The 13,029-nt window shown below is 36.6% G+C and overlaps 1 pseudogene; it reads right to left on the bottom strand.

Annotated features, from left to right (window-relative positions):
• Positions 1-6,833: 6,833 nt before the first annotated feature.
• Positions 6,834-12,690, bottom strand: LOC125470239 (annotated as a pseudogene).
• Between the last annotated feature and the right edge of the window lie 339 nt (positions 12,691-13,029).

Below are 13,029 nucleotides of genomic sequence, written 5' to 3'. Positions count from 1 at the left end.
AGATCTCCATTATTCTTAACCCAAATCCAAATGCTTAAGGCTTATTGATGCATGTACCCAACAAGGCTTTTATCTCAGCTGCTCTCTTTACCTTTTTTTCTATCTCCTCTTTCATATTCATTTTGTGGTGTCATATCTATAGAGTTCTTTTTCCCTTATTCGACATGTTGTCATGCGTATTATATGATATTTATGAGTTGAATTATAAAATAGATTAATGATTCCAATTCACAATCTAATAATTAAAGAAAAAACTTGATAGTGTGGTGTGAACATACCTTAGGACCCATAGGACCTTTGCACCACATCGGTGACTTGGAAGCGTGACAATTAAAAGTAGTGCATATTAGGTTTTCATCCGCTTGAGGCAATGCCACAGAGAACCTATGCACGTACCTGAAGATTAGAGTTATAGTGAAAGATGAGAAAGTTATGCCGCAAACGAGACAAAGTATGAGAAAACAATCATCCAGGGTTTACCTATTCTCATGCAGGAGAATCATATATATTCGTCGGTAACTTCAGGGCATACAACTAATTAGAACACTAAAAAGAAATGGTATAAAATTAAATGAATAAAAGAATGAGTCCTACACCGAGAAGACTTGAAGATGCCAATGTGGGAGTGCCTTGATGCCGGGATCGTACGCCTTAAATCTAAATCTTGAGGGAGCGCAAAACAAACATGAGCGGATCAAGTTGATATATATATATATATATATTGAAACATTTATTAACATACTAACTCCCAAAATTTTATGAAAACTAATAGCATAATAAGTGACAGGTTTTCCAAAAACCCTAGTATGCCATAAAACATCTCATAAAACATATCTCGTATATAGTGTACTAAATAGTGGTATCAATAATATAATATCTCCCGCCTATTGCCAGCTCCATGTCTCTCGACCAGTAGCCAGAGATTATTTCTCCAGGCCCCTTGCCAGCTCCATGTCCCTCGACCCGAAGCCAAGGATTATTTCTCCCGACCCACATGCCAACACCAGATCCTCGCCCCTGGCGGAATAGTGACCACTAGATACGCACAAAACATTGAACATAGTCTTTCCAAACATAGGTACATATATCTCAAAATCAACTTCATAGTATAAAGTCATCCATCATCTATACTATAAAAAAGTGTGTAAAAACATGTTCTAAATAGTATATCGTCATCCATCATATACCCTACAAGAACATGGGTTCGATAGAAAATATGGTATTCCAAAATAAGCTCAGTATAACATGATAATCAATTTCTCATAAAACGTTCACAAAACGTATTCAATAAATTATGCTTTTCATGTATGCTTTTCTACTAGTAAAACATGCATTTTAGAAGGGGTCCACTCACAAATACTCTGTCGTAGTAGAGCAGTATGAAATAGGATCAATGGGATCGCCGCTAGTAATTGCACCTAAGCACATAAAAAGTACAATTAACAAACTATACTCAAACGATTGAATTTCAGGAAACGGACGTCAAAAAAGGATTCAGGACATCGAATTACCTTAAAAAGGGTTCTAAAACGATTGAGTATAATTTCAGGAAACTATACTCAATCTATCAACTGAGCCATTTTGTTGAACAGTTGGTAGGCTTGTTGTCGTCAGCCAAACCATGTTGCGCATATGTTAACAAATATCAACATATGTTGAAGCAATACGATGAGTAACATCGAGAGCATTTGTCGAGTGTTGTCGACTCAGGCTATCGAGAATGACTAGCATACATTACATCAAACACTTGATAAGCACAAAACGGACTCATAGGGTGGTGTGAACATACCTTAGGACAAATGATTAATGATTCCAATTCATAGTGTAATAATTAAAGAAAAAACTTGACAGTGTGGTGTGAACATACCTTAGGACCCATAGGACCTTTGCGCCACATCGGTGACTTGGCCGTGTGACAATTAAAAGTAGTGCATATTAGGTTTTCATCCACTTGATATGTTAACGTTGACCGCACAACATTGTCATTTTATAAAATTTTCTCTTGAGCTTCAGTGGCATACGTCAAACGCACAACATGCTCATGCACTCTTCCACTTCATTCATTCAGCTTATATTCTATGGTTGAAATCTCTATTCAATTCTTCATTTTTTTGCAAGATAGATCCAAGATAATAAAAGTTCTCACACCTTAAATTATAATTTTTACACATAACTCCTTGTTTAACTCACACCACACGCAAATCATAGTAAACTATTAGAACTAGATATCTACTCATTGCTTGGTTTGGCTCTAGGCTTTACCAAAACAATAATAATTGGGTGTTGTTATTGGAACACACAGTCAAAATATAATTATCATTCATTTTTCTCTAAACACTACTACAAAAGGGGGCTATAGTGTCGGAGGGTGGTGTCGCTTTAATCTAATATAGTAGCGGATTAGGCAGTTGCGACACTAACTGAACATGACGTCGGATTTACTGTCGCTTATAAGCGTTATTAAATGTTTATGTCGCTTTTAAACCGACGTAAACATATATTTTAATAATTTTTAAATACTAGTGTCGCTTTTAAACCGACGTAAACATTATTTTAATAATTTTTAAATACTAGTGTCGCTTTTAAGTGACATAAAGTGTGTGTATATATATATATATATATATATATATATTAAATTATATATATATATATATATATATTAAATTAAATTTTATATCCCTAAAAACTATAATAATTATATATATATATATATTAAATTAAATTTTAAAAAATTGGTGATCATTGGATTGGCTTAAATATACATACGATTCAATTTCTTAAGTGTTATACATACAAAATAAATAAATTTAAATCTACTTAATATATATATATACACACACACCATTGAACTTGATTGGATACGAATTCTATGAAACTAATTTCGACAGTTATAAACGAAAAATCACGATTTAACGGTTATTTTAACTCCGATTTTGATGATTTTTTACAGCTACACTCCTGACCCTATATGAATACAATGAATGGATTCGATCTTCAAATTAAAATATTTACACAAGTGGATACCACAAAATCTTATGTTATACTTAATGAAAGTATAAATAAACTCTAAGTGTTAGTCAATCTATTGTTTTGATGGGATACGAATTCTCCGAAACTAATTTCAACGATCCCAACCGTCAAACTTGTTTGCATATGCTTCGAGATCACATCAGCAAAAAATCACAAAAAACAAACATTCAGAGATCAAGTAACGGGACAAAGCTTTTTGACGGTTATAAACGAAAAATCACGATTTAACAGTTATTTTAACTCCGATTTTGATGATTTTTTACAGCTACATTTCTTGACGCTATATGAATAGAATGAATGAATTCGATCTTCAATTTAAAATATTTACACAAGTGGATACCACAAAATCTTATGTTATACTTAATGAAAGTATAAATAAACTCTAAGTGTTATTCAATCTATTGTTTTGATGGGATACGAATTCTCCGAAACTAATTTCAACGATCCCAGCCGTCAAACTTGTTTGCATATGCTTCGAGATCACGTCAGCAAAAAATCACAAAAAACAAACATTCAGAGATCAAGTAACGGGACAAAGCTTTTCGACGGTTATAAACGAAAAATCATGATTTAACGGTTATTTTAACTCCGATTTTTATGATTTTTTACAGCTACACTCATTGACCCTATATGAATACAATGAATGAATTCGATCTTCAAATTAAAATATTTACACAAGTAGATACCACAAAATCTTATGTTATACTTAATGAAAGTATAAATAAACTCTAAGTATTAGTCAATCTATTGTTTTGATGGGATACGAATTCTCCGAAACTAATTTCAACGATCCCAACCGTCAAACTTGTTTGCATATGCTTCAAGATCACATCAGCAAAAAATCACAAAAAACAAACATTCAGAGATCAAGTAACGAGACAAAGCTTTTCGACGGTTATAAACGAAAAATCACGATTGAACGGTTATTTTAACTCCGATTTTGATGATTTTTCACAGCTACATTCCTTGACCCTATATGAATAGAATGAATGAATTCGATCTTTAATTTAAAATATTTACACAAGTGGATACCACAAAATCTTATGTTATACTTAATGAAAGTATAAATAAACTCTAAGTGTTAGTCAATCTATTGTTTTGATGGGATACGAATTCTCCGAAACTAATTTCAACGATCCCAACCGTCAAACTTGTTTGCATATGCTTCGAGATCACATCAGCAAAAAGTCACAAAAAACAAACATTCAGAGATCAAGTAACGGGACAAAGCTTTTCGACGGTTATAAACGAAAAATCATGATTTAACGGTTATTTTAACTCCGATTTTGATGATTTTTTACAGCTACACTCATTAACCCTTTATGAATAGAATGAATGAATTCGATCTTCAAATTAAAATATTTACACAAGTGGATACCACAAAATCTTATGTTATACTTAATGAAAGTATAAATAAACTCTAAGTGTTAGTCAATCTATTGTTTTGATGGGATATGAATTCTCCGAAACTAATTTCAACGATCTCAACCGTCAAACTAATTTCACTATCAATTGATGGACAGAGTGTGGAGTGTGTGTGTTGTATAGCGCACAAATATGGCCCTCAACTTTTATTATTTTTTTGCTCTTGTGTAATACAAATTCTCAGAAGTATCCTTCCAATTAATTGAAGAGATCTTATTTTGGGACCAGGAGGTATTATACGGAATATATGTTTTCTTTTTTAAAAGAAAAAACCAGGTGGTTTGACTTGTGCAAAAATGGTGCTTTGCACACCCAAAAACCTACCCTTATATGAGTGTCGCTTATAACCGACACTAAATTATTTTTTTAAATATTTTGAAATCCAATGTCGCTTTAAATTAGTTTTTTTAATATTTTGAAACCCAGTGTCGCTTTTAAGCGACATATTGATTTAAATTAGTTTTTCGTTTTATAACCATCGAAAAGTTCCATAGAATTTGTATCTCATCAAGTTCAATGGTGTGTGTATATATATATATATTTATTAAGTAGATTTAAATTTATTTATTTTGTATGTATAACACTTAAAGAAATTGAATGGTATGTATATTGAAACTGATCCAACGGTCACCAATTTTTAAAATTTAATTTAATATATATATATATATATATAATTATTATAGTTTTTAGGGGTATAAAATTGTTACATTAATATATATAATTATTATAGTATTTTTTAGGGTATTAAAATTAATATATATAAAATTATAGTATTTGAAATATTAGGCGGGAAATTTCCCGCTTGTTTGAATGGATGGAGAGACTTAGTGTCGGTTTTAACCGACGCTAGTGTCATTAAAGCGACGCTATGTGAATTTCAAAAAGTGTGTCAGAAGTTGGCGTCGGTTAAAAGCGACGCTAGTTTCATTAAAGCGACGCAAGTTTCATTAAAGCGACGCTATGTGAATTTCAAAAAGTGTCAGAAGTTTGTGTCGGTTTAAAGCGACGCTAGTTTCATTAAAGCGACGCGAGTTTCATTAAAGCGACGCTATGTGAATTTCAAAAAAAGTGTCAGACGTTTGCGTCGGTTTTAACGGACGCAAACTAAGTACCCATATTTAAACCCCTCTCTTTCCCATTTCAACCGTGCTTTCATTTCTCCCCCAATTTCAGACTTTCTTCTTCTCCTTCCCCATTTCATCTGTGCGTCCCCTTCTTCCTCCTTTTCATTTTTTCCTCAACTACTTCCCCGTTTGCTTTGGATCACCAGTTTGAAGATCAACATTCTGAAGAACTCCAATTCGAGGAGGAAGAGCTTGAAGGTGGTTCATTTTTAAATTATTATGATTATTAATTTTAGTTTCTATTTTGTATTCTAAATAGTTTTATGCTTAAATTGAAAATTTGTTTTTGTTTCTTGGTTTTTAATTGTTTTTTTTGTATTTATGCATGTTGGATCTGAAGAGCAAGGACACTGGAAATCGCAGATCCATAATTTTTTAAAGGTATAAAACCTGAGTTTAATCTATAGAGATTAGAGCCTTAATGTTGAAGTAGTAAAGTATTGGAGCACTGATCTGATGGCAAGCATGGCAGCATGGAGTTGCTAGTATTATATATGGTACTATGGAGCTACAAAATATGTGGTCTTCGACAAAGGCAAGCACAGGAAAGCATGGAGGATGAATTTTTGTAAATTATATGGAATGTTAGATGTAAAACATTTGTATATTATGGCACTATTTTTCTTTTGAATTATTTTTATTATTGTTTGTTTTGGCCTAAAATTGAAATTTATTATTTCGATTATATAATTTTTTTGAGTTATAATTATTTGAGAACGAATACAGAAACAGATTTCGACTTTTTTTAAAATTATTATTATCAAAGGTGGTGTCGCTTTAAATCGTCACTAGTTTGCATATTTTATTTATTTAATTGTTCTCTAACGTCGCTTTAAACCGTCACTAGTTTGCATATTTTATTTAGTTAATTGTTGACTAGCGTCGCTTTAAACCGACGTTAACATCAGCGTCGCTTTAAACCGACGCTGCGTAGTGGCGGATTAAGCGAACAAAGCGACGCTGAAGCCCTTTAGTGACGGTAGCAATGGCGTCGCTATTCCAATCCGACATTGCAGTGTTTTATGTCGGATTTTTGCCAAATTTCCGACAGAAATCGGGGTTTCTTGTCGGTTTTTGGTCCGCCGGTGATAGCCTATATTGTAGTAGTGAAATAATGTAAGAAATTAAGGAACGAGTGGGTGTAAAATGACTACATCAGAGTGCTAATAATAATTCATCTTCTTTGTTTCTGCTAAGATATGTGATTGAAATTCAACAAGTGAATAGTTTGATCGGATGTCAGGTCATAATAATAATATGAGCATCCAAAACATAACTAATTGGGACATGAATGTCTATAACAATAACAACTAAGTTTTTTCCCACTAAGTAAGGTCGGCTACACGGATACTAGAACACCACTCCACTTGATTTTGCGTCATGTCTTCTTAGGACATAAACGTCTAACTTGTATAAATTAGTCTTTTAATTTAGGAAAGTTCAATACACCATTCTCATAACTACTGTTGAAAAGAAAAAGGATTGACAAAACAAAGGAGATTATCTGATGGGCAGGCGCACGAGATAACTGTCTCTTCAGTTAGCCGTCTTTCTCTTCTCTGACGTTTTTGCTTGAGGTTTTTCAAGAATTCTTCGAGTTATTTGTAGAGCGTTTCGGCTTCTTGCTTTCCAGCTTCGAAGGTGCTGGTTTCTCCACTTCATCTTCTTCAGCCGAAAAGGCGTCGCTTAAAGACCTGTCGTTTCATCAGAACTGAGTACCAACTCCTGAACAATATGTTCATCCATGGCTATTTGGTCCTGGCGCTCAGTCTTTCGCTTCCTTTTCTTCTTTTTCACATCGTTGAGTGATTCAGCTCTGCAAAGGCAACAATGTTACAATATAAATCCCAAAAGTAAAATTGTAAATAAATCTAGAGAGAGGGAGTGAGTGACCATACTTGGAATCCTTCCCTGGATGAGGACGAACTAAAGACAGCAGTGCCTTCCTCGTCCATGGTGTCATCTTGTTCATTGCTTTCTCGTCCTTTACTTCCAAAGACAGATGAATACTCGCCCACAAGAACACTGGAAGCAATTAGCATGTTAGAAAATGGAACGCTAAACATGATACTTCCAAAATGAACTCAATAAACTCAATAGACAACGTGGTCTTAGACCTGGTTTCTGACGATGAAGCATTTCTTTGTTGTACTACTTCACCTAGAGTTCCAACGTACTTCGACAGAGGGCTAGCCCCCGACTTTTTCCCATCCTATGGCAATATACAAGGACTTCAGTGTCTCCAAGATGATATCAAAATAAAACGAAATGAAGGCAAAGCGTTAAAGATATCTCAGGTAACAAACGCACTATATCACAAGTATCATTTACGTGGGATTGTCAATGAATTACATCACGATACACCCCTTTTCAGATTAAAACAAAATTTGATAGTTCAATCATGAAACATCCCAGAAATAGGCTCTTGTGCTTATTGGCTGGTAACAGTTTAGATATACAATAGATTGACGGCAAAATCACATGAGAGAAAAAAAAAAATATGGTAAAGTACAGACCTTAAAGATGCAGCTGCAGGAACATTTGGCTCAACGTAAGAATTATCATTCTTTACAGTTCAATGGTTTTCTCTCTGGACCGACCAAGTCCCACATACATTCAATCTTTATATAGCTGTTGACGAGAGCTGAGGTCTAGAAGTCCATGTCCCGGCAGGAATTGCGAGAGTGGGAGGTGTTGAAAGTCCATTTCCGTCCAAAAAGTTTCAAAGTTGACAGTCCAGAAAATCAGAGCACCATTTGATAATCCTATCTTTACAGGCTTGCTTGCTCGCTGCATGAATGAAACCGATATATCTGTTAGTCCCATCACACCTACCAGAAGATTACAGTTATGTCGCAAACGAGAGAAGTATGAGAAACCATCATCCAGGGTTTTACCTCTTCTCATGCACGAGAATCATTTATATCCACCCCAAGTAGTTCCAAAGTATCAGACTACTAATAATTCACTCCCCTCGCACTTTCCTGTAATTTCATCGGAATTAGATTCCGAAACTTGAATTTAAGGAGGAATATTACTGAGGACAATCAATTTAATAATAAATAAATAAAGTACCTGACTTTTGTTTTGAGGGTTGAGAGTTGAAAGTTGGAGAGACCGAGAGAGTGAAATGAAAACTCATAGGATGGTCACTTGGTCATCTATCTTTATGCAAGGAATACGAGCTTTGTTTCTCCAATCTTTTCCCTTCTTGCGCCGATACCTCTTGTTCAAAGAAGGGCAACCCTCGATGCTCAGATAAGAAAGAGATGCCGGAAAACCCTCTTTTGGCAGAAATTCGAGACTCTCGCACCCTACAATTTGTAGGTGTTGAAGAGAAGTGAGGTGCTCAAGTCCCTTTCCGTCCAAAGATTTCAGATTCGATACATTATAGATTTGGAGAGTGTGAAGAGTGGCAGGGAGCAACTGTTCATTAAGCAACGTCTCCAGCAGATCCTTGCTTCCTGAGAACTGAAATTGTCGAAGAGAGACAAGCCCTTGCAATCCCCATTCCACTAAAGGCCTCAGTCTCTCACAGTTAGTGACAGATAATGATTGTAGGTTGGGAGGCAAACCCCCTTGTGCAAATGACGCCACATCTGGAAGATAGAATATCTCCAAACGTTGAAGGGCGGTGAGGGTGTGCATTCGGTCCGGCAACAACTTCAAATTCACGCACCCCTCTACTGAAAAGGAAGTCAGGTTAGGCGTGGGCAATCCTCCGTCAGGAAAAGAGACGAGATTTGGACATGGCCCAATCGACAGGGTGTTGAGATGGCTGAGATTTTCATCTGCTCCTCTTCCAACTTCCAGATTCTGACAACCACTTATAAAAAGAGATGAAAGGTTGGGGAAAATGCCCAAGGGGAACGACCTCAGAGAATCACAGCTCCTGTATAGATCCAGAGACTGAAGGGAAGTTAATTTGGCCATCATCTCACGAGATAGGAATTCTAATTTCTTGCAGTGGTGTATACGGAGTGACGTTAGTGTGGCGGGCAGACCATTTGTAGGGAACGACAAGAGTGAGTAACAATTAGAAAGAGTCAAACTTTGAAGACAATTGCTGTTGTGCACCATTTGCGGCAACCACTCTGTCCCACCAACCGAATGAATTTCAAGCCCCTGAAGCCACGGCAGCGTCTCCGTCGACTCCAGTAACAATGAGAGACCCGGGCATTTATATATTGTCAGTTCTTCAAGAGATCGTCGTAAGGAGTCCGTGTTCAGGGTATTACTCTCCCTGTTTTCATGTAGAACCTTACATCCATAGACCCAAAGTATTTTCAAGGAAGGAAGATGAGTGGGCAAGTTTCCTCTCAGCTTCGGACATTCGTATAACCTCAGCTCCTTAAGACAAGGAAAGTCTGGACTTTCACCTCCACTTGGATTTGACAGCCATTCCTCCCACTCTGGCATCTCCCTAAACTCTAGCTTCTCTAAAGATTGGAATGGTTGATTTCCCCCGTACAACTCAAAAACAACACTCTTAACAACTTTCATCCTTTCTACGTAGAGCTCTTTCAGAGCAGGTAGCTGACCAACTGGTGGCAATGAACTGCAATTACCACAGCCATCGAGACGCATCACTTGTAAGTTGGAAAAGGACGAGTCTCCCACCCATTTCGGGAAACTGGTTCCATCATAACGCAAGATGATTAAGTTCACCAAATTTACCGAAGGTTGTAGTCTTTCGAGTACATGACTCTCTTTTACGGAATCATTGGAAACCCCACGACCCCATGACAACCTTACCTCACTGAGATCATTCTTATCCTTCAGCAAGGCATCAATGGCACCAACTATATTCCGCAAATCAAAGATAGAAATTTTTCCTTGGAGGTGCGACAACTCGCTCAATTCTGCAATACTTGACCCAGTAGATTTCCCCACCACAAAAGCTGTCAGTGTTCTCAAACTTTTTAGTCTACTCATGTGCATCGGCATCTCTTTTATTTTTGTTCCACTAATATCAAGATGACGCAAATGGATCAATTTCCTCATGTCTGCAGGCAATTCAACAAGAGAAGAACAACCTAACAACAACAGAGTTTGTAAATTGTAGAGAGTACACACTGTATCTGGTAGCCTTTTAATTGCCGTATAAGAGAGATTAATGTAGCGCAAGTGTACGTGGTTACCAATAGAATCAGGTAGGTGAGTGATATTTTCATAATTTGACAATGAAAATGCCCGTAAACATTTTTGTGCTGGCAATAAATCATCTAAAATCTTATTGCTTACAAATCCACGATCCCATCTATTATATGGTGGTAAAGACACTGGAAAGAAGGTACGCAAATACTTGACTTCTTTTAATGGCTTAAATTTGAGAGATGTATCAAAATTTTCTCTCATATACGACAAGTGACGAACTCTTTTAGGAACTTCATGTGAATTTTTCCGATCCATCCTAAAACAAAACTCTCTAGACACAAACATAGCCAAGTCATTGATGAGATCATGCATAGTGAAACTTGATTGATCCAATCTTGGTCTTTGAAATAGTGATCGCGATAACAGTTCATCAAAGTATCTTTCACCAACCTCCTCCATTGCTTTCTCGCTCTCTGATTGTGGAATTAAACCTTCTGCCTCCCATAGTAGAATTACATTTTCCTTTTCAAATTCATAATCCTTTGGAAAAATTGAGCAATAAGCAAAGCATCGTTTCAAGTAAGTTGGAAGATAGTGGTAGCTCAATCTTAGAGAAGGAAGAACACTATCAGCATGTGGTGGATCCCAAAGATTGCTATTCAATATGTGATTCCATTCCTTGTAGTCTAGGTTGCAACTTAAGAGACCCCCTAGCGTTTTTGCAGCTAGAGGCAAACCGTTGCACTTACGTGCAATTTGCTTACCAATTTCAACCAAGTCTGGATGTGCACCGGGGTTTTCATTTCTGAATGCATGTTTTACCAGTAACAACCAACAATCTTCATCTGACAATTCTTCTAAGTCATAAATTGGAATAGTATTGTGCACGATGGATGCAACACGTCTACTCCTTGTTGTTACAATGACCTTGCTTCCCTTTGCTCCATACGTGAAAAGAATTCGTAGACGATCCCACTCATCATAATTTTCATTCCAAAGGTCATCCATGACGAGTAAAAATCTCTTCCCCTCAATTGTTCCCTTAGTTTAACTTCAAGGGGATTCATCTCCAAAATGTCACAAGGTTTTTTAGTGATTTCCTCAATAAGGGCCTTAATAACCCTCAAAGCCTCATACTGTTCGGAAACACAAACCCAAGCATTCGTATCAAAATGCACTTTAACTTGTTCATCGTTGTAAAGGAATTGAGCAAGAGTTGTCTTACCAACCCCGCCCATACCGACTATAGGGACTACAGAAAAATTACTGCTACTTTGATTGTCAGATAGCAGCAGTAGAGCTTTTAACTTTTCTTTATCGCCATCCCTACCATAGGTACAAAATCCGTCCTCAACAACAGAAGTTGTGGGAGTTCGTTGTGAAACAATGCCCCCAACACCTCCTCTAAGACCGAGGTTATCTTTTTGTTTTGCAAGGTGTTCCAACTTGTTGAATAAATATTCTATTCTACCATTCAAGACTTTATAATGAAAAGGATTAAGAGAGGTAGAAAGGATGTCCCACACCTGAGTTTTCTTACTCTGATCTTTCGCTTTGCGACGCAAAGCTTCAGCATCGATCTCATCCACCAAGTCCTCGGCATCGAACACAGCATGTTTGAGCTCGTCAAGCCACATCCCGACGGCACGGTTGACAATCTGCTTCTCCTCTGCGTCGTTGAGCACTGCATGGAGGGTCATCAACTTCACCTTCAGTCTGTCCACGAGTGAATGGTCGAGTCTTCTTGCCCGGAAGAAGTCCATGAACTGTCCGGAGGCAATCTTGTCGCACATCACCTTGATCGAACCGGAGAGCAAAGCCTCTCCAACCAAAGCCATTTTCTCTTCTTGGCAGAAGGACTAATTTTGATCAAGTATTTGGAGTTGAGAAACTGAAAATTATTCTTGGCAAAGCCTGTTAAGATTACTTCATGACGAGGGAGACGACGTGATCTTTTTCTTGGTCAATAACGCAGTGGACCACACACGGCAAACATAGAGTAGAAATTGGTGGAGGTTGGAAAACGTTACCATCCAACATTAATTTATTATTTATTTTCTTTGAGGAAAATTCATATTGGTTATGGATTAAATTACCACACACATTCTTACACCAGGATCACGACAAGAGCCCAGTTTCTACACAAACAGTTTGGGAGCTGGAAGTATAGAGTGGTTGATATGAAACCAAGAACCCAAAAACAATAAAAGAAAACGGTTGAATTTGTCTAAATCTTATTTAGTTAAATCTCAACGGTTAATTCTTGAAAAAACATGTTTCGAGTATAATTTTTATTGAAGCCAATAGCCTAAGCAAGTATTGATAAAAATCATGCAGTATATTTGGATCTCAA

This window comes from the organism of the source record quoted next, unplaced genomic scaffold (genome assembly GCF_019419815.1).
Source record: "Pyrus x bretschneideri cultivar Hongxiangsu unplaced genomic scaffold, Pyrus_bretschneideri_v1 Contig5, whole genome shotgun sequence".
Taxonomy (NCBI): domain Eukaryota; kingdom Viridiplantae; phylum Streptophyta; class Magnoliopsida; order Rosales; family Rosaceae; genus Pyrus; species Pyrus x bretschneideri.
The sequence above is the reverse complement of the archived record's forward strand: the minus strand, read 5'-3'. Positions and strand labels throughout refer to the sequence as shown.